Genomic DNA, 12,433 nt, shown 5'->3' on the forward strand with positions numbered 1-12,433 from the left:
ATTTTGTCCTGGGATCCCCTAGGAACAGGTCTGGTGGCCAGGGTGAAAACAAGTTATTGTCCTGATCAGTACTGGTCCTTCGGTGGTCAACAGCTGAACTTGGATGGTGCTGACTCGTTGCTTCTGGGTTAACGTGCTGCAGGCACTGGGTCGCCTGCTCCTGGTATGTTCAGTCGTAGCTCGGAGGGGCTGAGTTAGCGTCCTGGTGCACATGTCAAGAGAGCGGCTTTCCAGTCTCGCTGGTTAAGTGGGCCATTCATCCCTCTGCTCAGCCCAGCAGCAGGGGCATTGGAGCGCAGGGGGAAATGCCAGTGTCTGTCATTTTTATCGGCCCATGCCTCAATTTCGTGGCCCATAAAGTGGGTTCCTTGGTGGCTATCGGGGTCCTTTCCCCATAGGGTCGCCCCGCCACCATCCACTCCTGGGCTATCCACTGTATCCATCCAGATGCTGTCCGTTGCAGGCCTGCTGGCCACTGCTGCCCACCTGCACTGATTACCCCAGGCCAACCCATCAGTGTACGAAACCTCCCAAGGGATGGAGCCTGTGCCTTCTTCCACTAAAGGTGCTATCTCAGGAGGATCAGCTGTCTCCCTCAGGCCAGTGGGGTCCTCCATGGTGTAGGTCACCAGGCCTCAGAGAGCGTGTAACTCTGCACTCAGTGGGCCAGTAGGTCAAGGGCTACGTTGACTTCAACAGACATGCCACTTAGTTGTGGTTTGGACTTGTGCATGCCCGGACTTGGGCTTCTGGAAGGTATCCTTTAGCCACTCAGCTATGGGATCTTGAGTACGTACAGTCACTGGGGTGCCTTCTGGGAGGTCTTTCACCTGTTGTGAAGCACCGTAGATTGCACAGAGCTGTCGTTCCATCACACGGCATCATTATTGCGCCCCCTTCCACGGGTGGGACCAGAAGCCCAAGGGCACTCTTGTGATTACGCTGTTACCACAGGCACCAACCAAACCCTTGGGGCTCACTGGCCACGTCCAACTCACAAGCCTGTCCCTGAGTTCATATCCCTAAAGCCCTGGATCTGTTTAACAGCCACCTTGGCTTGGGTGAAGGCATCTTCCTCCCCCGGGTCCTCTCCCACTGAGCTCCCTCCTTTACAGGCTTGAACCAGGGTCACAACGTTTGGGCCAGATGCGGGGTGGAAGGCCTCCAATAGCCCAACAGCCCTAGCCAGGTCTCTCATTGTTTCGGGGTGATGGCTCACAGGGGTGCTTGCATTTTGCCAGTAACTGCCGAGGGTACCACTTCTGGCTTACTTGACCAGATAACACCCAAGTAGTTGACAGGTCATCTAGGTCTTTGCCTTCTGTCTGCATTCTCCAGCCATCCGTCTGCTGTCAAATGAGCTCCAAGCGTGGGGGCTGCTACTGTGAAACGGGAAACAGACCCTGAGGTTAACAGAATATCACCATTATGATGGGAGAGAGAGGCATCCCTCCTGATGGTCAGCTGCCTCTGCTCTGGGGGAGAAAAGAGCTCTTCATCGGTGCCTGGGGGACAGGGAGCTCCATGACCTCGTCCCAATCTTCTTCCTCTTCATCAGTGCTCTCTGTAGGGTCCCACGCCTTGGGGTTCCCATTTGGACGGGCCCCAACCATCTGGACTCCCTGTCCGGGAAGCTGCCTTCCCTTCAGCCACGCGGCATGGCGGGTTAAGTGTCTGCTTCCCATCTTGTTCCCTCAATCTGGCCATTAACGTTCCAGCAGTTTTGGTTTGGGCCAGCCTGGCATCCCAGCTGTAGGCCCCGAGCCTGAGCCTCGGGCAGTTGCTCAGTGTCTGTGGCCTTTCTCAGCCTCCAAAGCAGCAGCCAGCCCACAGTCACGGCTACCCCTTCCACCGTCTAGCTTCTTCTTCCCCACAGTAATGGCAGCGACAGCTCTGCGACACCCTCGGGGTGCTCTATGGATTCGCCCGTCTCTTGGCGGCCCCCATTCATCAAGGACAGACGCCACAGGGCCCCGCACACGAGTGGATGGCCACCCCCGGATGCCTCACAACTTTCCATTTCCCGTCCTTGTTCCCTGACGTCTCGGTGCTCCCGGGAGTTTCCTTGGCTTCTCAGCTGGCTCGCCAATTGTTGGGCTGCACTCCCGCAGGCCTGCAGGCCTTGTAGTGGCCCAGCCTTGAGACCAAAGGAACAGCCCAGAGACAGTGACAGAGACATCAGTGATTTGCTGGATAGGGGATCTTACACGTTCGAAGCAACATCCTGGAGCAACACCCCGCCGTGGGCAGCAAACAGGACTCGGCAGCCGCCTTTGCTGCTCCTGCGGGGGAAGGAGGCTACCAGTTATAGGGGGAATTGACTTCAGGTGGGCTCATCCGTTACTAGGGGCTAGTTAAGCCCTACAATCACGAGGATTGGATGGTCATGGGAGTGAAGCAGGGCCTGGTCGAGCTGGGGATGTACAGAGAGCAAGAGAACAGCCATCTTGAGCGGCTTGACCATACGCTCCACCCCACACACCCTATATGACCCTTACAATCTTGGTCCGACCCTCTTCCGCCATATCCCGGGGATCATGTATGCAGAGGGCGCTGCAACCAAATACCACAAATGCAACAGAGGCAACAGCTGCTAAGGAGTATCAAGAGTCCAAGAGGTGGGCAGACTTTGGAGCCACCTCCAAAGGCGCTTATTGGGCCAACTTTCCATGGAAGTCCAGAGGAGAATGACCACCACATCTCGCTGTAGACCCAGCAGTCAGACTCACGCATGGCGAGGCCACCATCGTTGTCCAGGTCCCAGACAGATTCCCTCTGCTCAGGCTAGGGACGAAATAGAGAGACGTTTTACAGGCACGAGACGGGGGGAAGATCACGACCCTGAAGCCAAACACAAGCAGTAACAGCATTCTGAGATCACACCACCCCTACCTGTGGTCTGCGTCGCAGCCTGCAGTCCCACACCGTCTGTCCTCCCTCAGTCCCCACGGCCAGTGCCAAACACCGGAGAGGGCGTAAAACACACCATAGTGTTTATATAATGGTGCTTTCTCCAACAGGGGCCTGGATTAATTACCTAAGTGGTCTTAGGCAGGGCCAAGCGGAGGACAGGTGAAGCCTGGAAGTCCCTTTCTAATCCCATTCCCCATGAAGCCGCAAACCCAAACCGCCGGGGACCTACCTGCCAGTCCCGGGCCATTTTGTCCTGGGATCCCCTAGGAACAGGTCTGGTGGCCAGGGTGAAAACAAGTTATTGTCCTGATCAGTACTGGTCCTTCGGTGGTCAACAGCTGAACTTGGATGGTGCTGACTCGTTGCTTCTGGGTTAACGTGCTGCAGGCACTGGGTCGCCTGCTCCTGGTATGTTCAGTCGTAGCTCGGAGGGGCTGAGTTAGCGTCCTGGTGCACATGTCAAGAGAGCGGCTTTCCAGTCTCGCTGGTTAAGTGGGCCATTCATCCCTCTGCTCAGCCCAGCAGCAGGGGCATTGGAGCGCAGGGGGAAATGCCAGTGTCTGTCATTTTTATCGGCCCATGCCTCAATTTCGTGGCCCATAAAGTGGGTTCCTTGGTGGCTATCGGGGTCCTTTCCCCATAGGGTCGCCCCGCCACCATCCACTCCTGGGCTATCCACTGTATCCATCCAGATGCTGTCCGTTGCAGGCCTGCTGGCCACTGCTGCCCACCTGCACTGATTACCCCAGGCCAACCCATCAGTGTACGAAACCTCCCAAGGGATGGAGCCTGTGCCTTCTTCCACTAAAGGTGCTATCTCAGGAGGATCAGCTCTCTCCCTCAGGCCAGTGGGGTCCTCCATGGTGTAGGTCACCAGGCCTCAGAGAGCGTGTAACTCTGCACTCAGTGGGCCAGTAGGTCAAGGGCTACGTTGACTTCAACAGACATGCCACTTAGTTGTGGTTTGGACTTGTGCATGCCCGGACTTGGGCTTCTGGAAGGTATCCTTTAGCCACTCAGCTATGGGATCTTGAGTACGTACAGTCACTGGGGTGCCTTCTGGGAGGTCTTTCACCTGTTGTGAAGCACCGTAGATTGCACAGAGCTGTCGTTCCATCACACGGCATCATTATTGCGCCCCCTTCCACGGGTGGGACCAGAAGCCCAAGGGCACTCTTGTGATTACGCTGTTACCACAGGCACCAACCAAACCCTTGGGGCTCACTGGCCACGTCCAACTCACAAGCCTGTCCCTGAGTTCATATCCCTAAAGCCCTGGATCTGTTTAACAGCCACCTTGGCTTGGGTGAAGGCATCTTCCTCCCCCGGGTCCTCTCCCACTGAGCTCCCTCCTTTACAGGCTTGAACCAGGGTCACAACGTTTGGGCCAGATGCGGGGTGGAAGGCCTCCAATAGCCCAACAGCCCTAGCCAGGTCTCTCATTGTTTCGGGGTGATGGCTCACAGGGGTGCTTGCATTTTGCCAGTAACTGCCGAGGGTACCACTTCTGGCTTACTTGACCAGATAACACCCAAGTAGTTGACAGGTCATCTAGGTCTTTGCCTTCTGTCTGCATTCTCCAGCCATCCGTCTGCTGTCAAATGAGCTCCAAGCGTGGGGGCTGCTACTGTGAAACGGGAAACAGACCCTGAGGTTAACAGAATATCACCATTATGATGGGAGAGAGAGGCATCCCTCCTGATGGTCAGCTGCCTCTGCTCTGGGGGAGAAAAGAGCTCTTCATCGGTGCCTGGGGGACAGGGAGCTCCATGACCTCGTCCCAATCTTCTTCCTCTTCATCAGTGCTCTCTGTAGGGTCCCACGCCTTGGGGTTCCCATTTGGACGGGCCCCAACCATCTGGACTCCCTGTCCGGGAAGCTGCCTTCCCTTCAGCCACGCAGCATGGCGGGTTAAGTGTCTGCTTCCCATCTTGTTCCCTCAATCTGGCCATTAACGTTCCAGCAGTTTTGGTTTGGGCCAGCCTGGCATCCCAGCTGTAGGCCCCGAGCCTGAGCCTCGGGCAGTTGCTCAGTGTCTGTGGCCTTTCTCAGCCTCCAAAGCAGCAGCCAGCCCACAGTCACGGCTACCCCTTCCACCGTCTAGCTTCTTCTTCCCCACAGTAATGGCAGCGACAGCTCTGCGACACCCTCGGGGTGCTCTATGGATTCGCCCGTCTCTTGGCGGCCCCCATTCATCAAGGACAGACGCCACAGGGCCCCGCACATGAGTGGATGGCCACCCCCGGATGCCTCACAACTTTCCATTTCCCGTCCTTGTTCCCTGACGTCTCGGTGCTCCCGGGAGTTTCCTTGGCTTCTCAGCTGGCTCGCCAATTGTTGGGCTGCACTCCCGCAGGCCTGCAGGCCTTGTAGTGGCCCAGCCTTGAGACCAAAGGAACAGCCCAGAGACAGTGACAGAGACATCAGTGATTTGCTGGATAGGGGATCTTACACGTTCGAAGCAACATCCTGGAGCAACACCCCGCCGTGGGCAGCAAACAGGACTCGGCAGCCGCCTTTGCTGCTCCTGCGGGGGAAGGAGGCTACCAGTTATAGGGGGAATTGACTTCAGGTGGGCTCATCCGTTACTAGGGGCTAGTTAAGCCCTACAAGTACAAGGATTGGATGGTCATGGGAGTGAAGCAGGGCCTGGTCGAGCTGGGGATGTACAGAGAGCAAGAGAACAGCCATCTTGAGCGGCTTGACCATACGCTCCACCCCACACACCCTATATGACCCTTACAATCTTGGTCCGACCCTCTTCCGCCATGTCCCAGGGGTCATGTATGCAGAGGGCGCTGCAACCAAATACCACAAATGCAACAGAGGCAACAGCTGCTAAGGAGTATCAAGAGTCCAAGAGGTGGGCAGACTTTGGAGCCACCTCCAAAGGCGCTTATTGGGCCAACTTTCCATGGAAGTCCAGAGGAGAATGACCACCACATCTCGCTGTAGACCCAGCAGTCAGACTCACGCATGGCGAGGCCACCATCGTTGTCCAGGTCCCAGACAGATTCCCTCTGCTCAGGCTAGGGACGAAATAGAGAGACGTTTTACAGGCACGAGACGGGGGGAAGATCACGACCCTGAAGCCAAACACAAGCAGTAACAGCATTCTGAGATCACACCACCCCTACCTGTGGTCTGCGTCGCAGCCTGCAGTCCCACACCGTCTGTCCTCCCTCAGTCCCCCCGGCCAGTGCCAAACACCGGAGAGGGCGTAAAACACACCATAGGGTTTATATAATGGTGCTTTCTCCAATAGGGGCCTGGATTAATTACCTTAGTGGTCTTAGGCAGGGCCAAGCGGAGGACAGGTGAAGCCTGGAAGTCCCTTTCTAATCCCATTCCCCATGAAGCCGCAAACCCAAACCGCCGGGGACCTACCTGCCAGTCCCGGGCCATTTTGTCCTGGGATCCCCTAGGAACAGGTCTGGTGGCCAGGGTGAAAACAAGTTATTGTCCTGATCAGTACTGGTCCTTCGGTGGTCAACAGCTGAACTTGGATGGTGCTGACTCGTTGCTTCTGGGTTAACGTGCTGCAGGCACTGGGTCGACTGCTCCTGGTATGTTCAGTCGTAGCTTGGAGGGGCTGAGTTAGCGTCCTGGTGCACATGTCAAGAGAGCGGCTTTCCAGTCTCGCTGGTTAAGTGCGCCATTCATCCCTCCGCTCAGCCCGGCAGCCGGGCCATTGTAGCGCAGGGGGAAATGCCAGTGTCTGTCATTTTTATCGGCCCATGCCTCAATTTCGTGGCCCATAAAGTGGGTTCCTTGGTGGCTATCGGGGTCCTTTCCCCATAGGGTCGCCCCGCCACCATCCACTCCTGGGCTATCCACTGTATCCATCCAGATGCTGTCCGTTGCAGGCCTGCTGGCCACTGCTGCCCACCTGCACTGATTACCCCAGGCCAACCCATCAGTGTACGAAACCTCCCAAGGGATGGAGCCTGTGCCTTCTTCCACTAAAGGTGCTATCTCAGGAGGATCAGCTCTCTCCCTCAGGCCAGTGGGGTCCTCCATGGTGTAGGTCACCAGGCCTCAGAGAGCGTGTAACTCTGCACTCAGTGGGCCAGTAGGTCAAGGGCTACGTTGACTTCAACAGACATGCCACTTAGTTATGGTTTGGACTTGTGCATGCCCGGACTTGGGCTTCTGGAAGGTATCCTTTAGCCACTCAGCTATGGGATCCTGAGTACGTACAGTCACTGGGGTGCCTTCTGGGAGGTCTTTCACCTGTTGTGAAGCACTGTAGATTGCACAGAGCTGTCGTTCCATCACACGGCATCGTTATTCCGCCCCCTTCCACGGGTGGGGCCAGAAGCCCAAGGGCACTCTTGTGATTACGCTGTTACCACAGGCACCAACCAAACCCTTGGGGCTCACTGGCCACGTCCAACTCACAAGCCTGTCCCTGAGTTCATATCCCTAAAGCCCTGGATCTGTTTAACAGCCACCTTGGCTTGGGTGAAGGCATCTTCCTCCTCCCCCGGGTCCTCTCCCACTGAGCTCCCTCCTTTACAGGCTTGAACAAGGGTCAAAACGTTTGGGCCAGATGCGGGGTGGAAGGCCTCCAATAGCCCAACAGCCCTAGCCAGGTCTCTCATTGTTTCGGGGTGATGGCTCACAGGGGTGCTTGCATTTTGCCAGTAACTGCCGAGGGTACCACTTCTGGCTTACTTGACCAGATAACACCCAAGTAGTTGACAGGTCATCTAGGTCTTTGCCTTCTGTCTGCATTCTCCAGCCATCCGTCTGCTGTCAAATGAGCTCCAAGCGTGGGGGCTGCTACTGTGAAACGGGAAACAGACCCTGAGGTTAACAGAATATCACCATTATGATGGGAGAGAGAGGCATCCCTCCTGATGGTCAGCTGCCTCTGCTCTGGGGGAGAAAAGAGCTCTTCATCGGTGCCTGGGGGACAGGGAGCTCCATGACCTCGTCCCAATCTTCTTCCTCTTCATCAGTGCTCTCTGTAGGGTCCCACGCCTTGGGGTTCCCATTTGGACGGGCCCCAACCATCTGGACTCCCTGTCCGGGAAGCTGCCTTCCCTTCAGCCACGCGGCATGGCGGGTTAAGTGTCTGCTTCCCATCTGGTTCCCTCAATCTGGCCATTAACGTTCCAGCAGTTTTGGTTTGGGCCAGCCTGGCATCCCAGCTGTAGGCCCCGAGCCTGAGCCTCGGGCAGTTGCTCAGTGTCTGTGGCCTTTCTCAGCCTCCAAAGCAGCAGCCAGCCCACAGTCACGGCTACCCCTTCCACCGTCTAGCTTCTTCTTCCCCACAGTAATGGCAGCGACAGCTCTGCGACACCCTCGGGGTGCTCTATGGATTCGCCCGTCTCTTGGCGGCCCCCATTCATCAAGGACAGACGCCACAGGGCCCCGCACACGAGTGGATGGCCACCCCCGGATGCCTCACAACTTTCCATTTCCCGTCCTTGTTCCCTGACGTCTCGGTGCTCCCGGGAGTTTCCTTGGCTTCTCAGCTGGCTCGCCAATTGTTGGGCTGCACTCCCGCAGGCCTGCAGGCCTTGTAGTGGCCCAGCCTTGAGACCAAAGGAACAGCCCAGAGACAGTGACAGAGACATCAGTGATTTGCTGGATAGGGGATCTTACACGTTCGAAGCAACATCCTGGAGCAACACCCCGCCGTGGGCAGCAAACAGGACTCGGCAGCCGCCTTTGCTGCTCCTGCGGGGGAAGGAGGCTACCAGTTATAGGGGGAATTGACTTCAGGTGGGCTCATCCGTTACTAGGGGCTAGTTAAGCCCTACAAGTACAAGGATTGGATGGTCATGGGAGTGAAGCAGGGCCTGGTCGAGCTGGGGATGTACAGAGAGCAAGAGAACAGCCATCTTGAGCGGCTTGACCATACGCTCCACCCCACACACCCTATATGACCCTTACAATCTTGGTCCGACCCTCTTCTGCCATATCCCGGGGATCATGTATGCAGAGGGCGCTGCAACCAAATACCACAAATGCAACAGAGGCAACAGCTGCTAAGGAGTATCAAGAGTCCAAGAGGTGGGCAGACTTTGGAGCCACCTCCAAAGGCGCTTATTGGGCCAACTTTCCATGGAAGTCCAGAGGAGAATGACCACCACATCTCGCTGTAGACCCAGCAGTCAGACTCACCCGTGGCGAGGCCACCATCGTTGTCCAGGTCCCAGACAGATTCCCTCTGCTCAGGCTAGGGACGAAATAGAGAGACGTTTTACAGGCACGAGACGGGGGGAAGATCACGACCCTGAAGCCAAACACAAGCAGTAACAGCATTCTGAGATCACACCACCCCTACCTGTGGTCTGCGTCCCAGCCTGCAGTCCCACACCGTCTGTCCTCCCTCAGTCCCCCCGGCCAGTGCCAAACACCGGAGAGGGCGTATAAAACACCATAGGGTTTATATAATGGTGCTTTCTCCAATAGGGGCCTGGATTAATTACCTTAGTGGTCTTAGGCAGGGCCAAGCGGAGGACACGTGAAGCCTGGAAGTCCCTTTCTAATCCCATTCCCCATGAAGCCGCAAACCCAAACCGCCGGGGACCGACCTGCCAGTCCCAGGCCATTTTGTCCTGGGTTCCCCTAGGAACACGTCTGGTGGCCAGGGTGAAAACAAGTTATTGTCCTGATCAGTACTGGTCCTTCGGTGGTCAACAGCTGAACTTGGATGGTGTTGACTCGTTGCTTCTGGGTTAACGTGCTGCAGGCACTGGGTCGACTGCTCCTGGTATGTTCAGTCGTAGCTCGGAGGGGCTGAGTTAGCGTCCTGGTGCACATGTCAAGAGAGCGGCTTTCCAGTCTCGCTGGTTAAGTGGGCCATTCATCCCTCCGCTCAGCCCGGCAGCCGGGCCATTGTAGCGCAGGGGGAAATGCCAGTGTCTGTCATTTTTATCGGCCCATGCCTCAATTTCGTGGCCCATAAAGTGGGTTCCTTGGTGGCTATCGGGGTCCTTTCCCCATAGGGTCGCCCCGCCACCATCCACTCCTGGGCTATCCACTGTATCCATCCAGATGCTGTCCGTTGCAGGCCTGCTGGCCACTGCTGCCCACCTGCACTGATTACCCCAGGCCAACCCATCAGTGTACGAAACCTCCCAAGGGATGGAGCCTGTGCCTTCTTCCACTAAACGTGCTATCACAGGAGGATCAGCTCTCTCCCTCAGGCCAGTGGGGTCCTCCATGGTGTAGGTCACCAGGCCTCAGAGAGCGTGTAACTCTGCACTCAGTGGGCCAGTAGGTCAAGGGCTACGTTGACTTCAACAGACATGCCACTTAGTTATGGTTTGGACTTGTGCATGCCCGGACTTGGGCTTCTGGAAGGTATCCTTTAGACACTCAGCTATGGGATCCTGAGTATGTACAGTCACTGGGGTGCCTTCTGGGAGGTCTTTCACCTGTTTTGAAGCACTGTAGATTGCACAGAGCTGTCGTTCCATCACACGGCATCGTTATTCCGCCCCCTTCCACGGGTGGGGCCAGAAGCCCAAGGGCACTCTTGTGATTACGCTGTTACCACAGGCCCCAACCAAACCCTTGGGGCTCACTGGCCACGTCCAACTCACAAGCCTGTCCCTGAGTTCATATCCCTAAAGCCCTGGATCTGTTTAACAGCCACCTTGGCTTGGGTGAAGGCATCTTCCTCCTCCCCCGGGTCCTCTCCCACTGAGCTCCCTCCTTTACAGGCTTGAACAAGGGTCAAAACGTTTGGGCCAGATGCGGGGTGGAAGGTCTCCAATAGCCCAACAGCCCTAGCCAGGTCTCTCATTGTTTCGGGGTGATGGCTCATAGGGGTGCTTGCATTTTGCCAGTAACTGCCGAGGGTACCACTTCTGGCTTACCTGACCAGATAACACCCAAGTAGTTGACAGGTCATCTAGGTCTTTGCCTTCTGTCTGCATTCTCCAGCCATCCGTCTGCTGTCAAATGAGCTCCAAGCGTGGGGGCTGCTACTGTGAAACGGGAAACAGACCCTGAGGTTAACAGAATATCACCATTATGATGGGAGAGAGAGGCATCCCTCCTGATGGTCAGCTGCCTCTGCTCTGGGGGAGAAAAGAGCTCTTCATCGGTGCCTGGGGGACAGGGAGCTCCATGACCTCGTCCCAATCTTCTTCCTCTTCATCAGTGCTCTCTGTAGGGTCCCACGCCTTGGGGTTCCCATTTGGACGGGCCCCAACCATCTGGACTCCCTGTCGGGGAAGCTGCCTTCCCTTCAGCCACGCGGCATGGCGGGTTAAGTGTCTGCTTCCCATCTTGTTCCCTCAATCTGGCCATTAACATTCCAGCAGTTTTGGTTTGGGCCAGCCTGGCATCCCAGCTGTAGGCCCCGAGCCTGAGCCTCGGGCAGTTGCTCAGTGTCTGTGGCCTTTCTCAGCCTCCAAAGCAGCAGCCAGCCCACAGTCACGGCTACCCCTTCCACCGTCTAGCTTCTTCTTCCCCACAGTAATGGCAGCGACAGCTCTGCGACACCCTCGGGGTGCTCTATGGATTCGCCCGTCTCTTGGCGGCCCCCATTCATCAAGGACAGACGCCACAGGGCCCCGCACACGAGTGGATGGCCACCCCCGGATGCCTCACAACTTTCCATTTCCCGTCCTTGTTCCCTGACGTCTCGGTCCTCCCAGGAGTTTCCTTGGCTTCTCAGCTGGCTCGCCAATTGTTGGGCTGCACTCCCGCAGGCCTGCATGCCTTGTAGTGGCCCAGCCTTGAGTCCAAAGGAACAGCCCAGAGACAGAGACAGAGACATCAGTGATTTGCTGGATAGGGGATCTTACACGTTCGAAGCAACATCCTGGAGCAACACCCCGCCGTGGGCGTCAGACAGGACTCGGCAGCCGCCTTTGCTGCTCCTGCGAGGGAAGGAGGCTACCAGTTATAGGGGGAATTGACTTCAGGTGGGCTCATCCGTTACTAGGGGCTAGTTAAGCCCTACAATTACGAGGATTGGATGGTCATGGGAGTGAAGCAGGGCCTGGTCGAGCTGGGGATGTACAGAGAGCAAGAGAACAGCCATCTTGAACGGCCTGACCATACGCTCCACCCCACACACCCTATATGACCCTTACAATCTTGGTCCGACCCTCTTCTGCCATATCCCAGGGATCATGTATGCAGAGGGCGCTGCAACCAAATACCACAAATGCAACAGAGGCAACAGCTGCTAAGGAGTATCAAGAGTCCAAGAGGTGGGCAGACTTTGGAGCCACCTCCAAAGGTGCTTATTGGGCCAACTTTCCATGGAAGTCCAGAGGAGAATGACCACCACATCTCGCTGTAGACCCAGCAGTCAGACTCACGCGTGGCGAGGCCACCATCGTTGTCCAGGTCCCAGACAGATTCCCTCTGCTCAGGCTAGGGACGAAATAGAGAGACGTTTTACAGGCACGAGACGGGGGGAAGATCACGACCCTGAAGCCAAACACAAGCAGTAACAGCATTCTGAGATCACACCACCCCTACCTGTGGTCTGCGTCGCAGCCTGCAGTCCCACACCGTCTGTCCTCCCTCAGTCCCCCCGGCC

This window comes from Balaenoptera borealis, assembly GCF_965194805.1.
Source record: "Balaenoptera borealis genome assembly, chromosome: 3".
In the NCBI taxonomy this organism is placed as follows: Eukaryota; Metazoa; Chordata; class Mammalia; order Artiodactyla; family Balaenopteridae; genus Balaenoptera; species Balaenoptera borealis.